This window comes from Arachis hypogaea, chromosome 4 (genome assembly GCF_003086295.3).
Source record: "Arachis hypogaea cultivar Tifrunner chromosome 4, arahy.Tifrunner.gnm2.J5K5, whole genome shotgun sequence".
Lineage (NCBI taxonomy): Eukaryota > Viridiplantae > Streptophyta > Magnoliopsida > Fabales > Fabaceae > Arachis > Arachis hypogaea.
In genome coordinates this window covers 82,054,667-82,055,887 of record NC_092039.1, presented here as the reverse complement: position 1 = coordinate 82,055,887, position 1,221 = coordinate 82,054,667, and the positions used below count along the sequence as shown (strand labels likewise).

The window sequence follows — 1,221 nt, the reverse complement described above, 5'->3', positions numbered from 1 at the left end:
AACCATGCAAGGAAAATGCTTGGTGACTATATTGCACCAACTTCCAACTTCTATGGAAGAAGCATCTCAATTCCTGCCATTGGAGCAAACAACTTTGAGCTTAAGCCTCAGTTAGTTTCTCTAATGCAACAGAACTGCAAGTTTCATGGACATCCATCAGAAGATCCTCATCAGTTTAAAGCTGAATTCCTGCAGATTTGTGATACTGTAAAGACCAATGGGGTTGATCCCGAGGTCTACAGGCTTATGCTTTTTCCTTTTGCTGTAAGAGACAAAGCTAGAACATGGTTGGATTCACAACCTAGAGAAAGCCTGAACTCTTGGGACAAGCTGGTCAATGTGTTTCTGACCAAATTCTTTTCTCTTCAAAAGCTGAGCAAGTTTAGAGTGGACATTCAAACCTTCCAACAGAAAGAAGGTGAGTCACTCTATGAAGCTTGGGAAAGATACAAAGAATTAACCAAAAAGTGTCCTGCTGACATGCTTCCAGAATGGAGCATCATATGTATCTTTTATGATGGTCTGTCTGAGTTATCTAAGATGTTATTAGACTATTCTGCTGGTGGATCCCTTCATCTGAAGACACCTGCAGAAGCTTAGGAACTCATTGAGATGGTTGCAAACAACCAATTCATGTACACTTCTGAAAGAAATCCTGTGGATAATGGGGTGACTCAGAAGAAAGGAGTTCTTGAGATTTACACTCTGAATGCCATATTGGCTTAGAACAAAATATTGACTCAGCAAGTCAATATGATTTCTCAGAATCTGACAAGATTGCAAGCTGCATCCGGCAGTGCTAAAGAAGCCTCCTTTGAAGGAGAAGCTTATGACCCTGAGAATCTTGCAATGGAAGAGGTGAATTACATGGGAGAATCCTATAGAAACACCTATAATCCTTCATGGAGGAATCACCCAAATTTTTCATGGAAGGATCAACAGAAGCCTCAACAAGGCTTCAACAACAATAATGGTGGAAGAAATAAGTTTGGCAATAGCAAACATTTTCCATCATCTTCTCAGCAACAGACAGAGAATTCTGAGCAGAGCCTCTCTGGCTTAGCACATATAGTCTCTGATCTATCTAAGGCCACTCTAAGTTTCATGAATGAAACAAGGTCCTCCATCAGAAATTTGGAGGCACAAGTGGGTCAGCTGAGTAAAAGAGTCACTGAAACCCCTCCTAGTAGTCTCCCAAGCAATACAGAGGGGAATCCAAAG

General features: G+C 41.1%; 1 non-coding gene across 1 annotated transcript; it reads right to left on the bottom strand.

Moving 5' to 3' along the window:
• Positions 1–378: 378 nt before the first annotated feature.
• On the bottom strand, positions 379–482 carry LOC112798535 (small nucleolar RNA R71). The gene has a single exon (XR_003200144.1). It is a non-coding gene; the product is annotated as a small nucleolar RNA R71 (small nucleolar RNA).
• Positions 483–1,221: the final 739 nt, after the last annotated feature.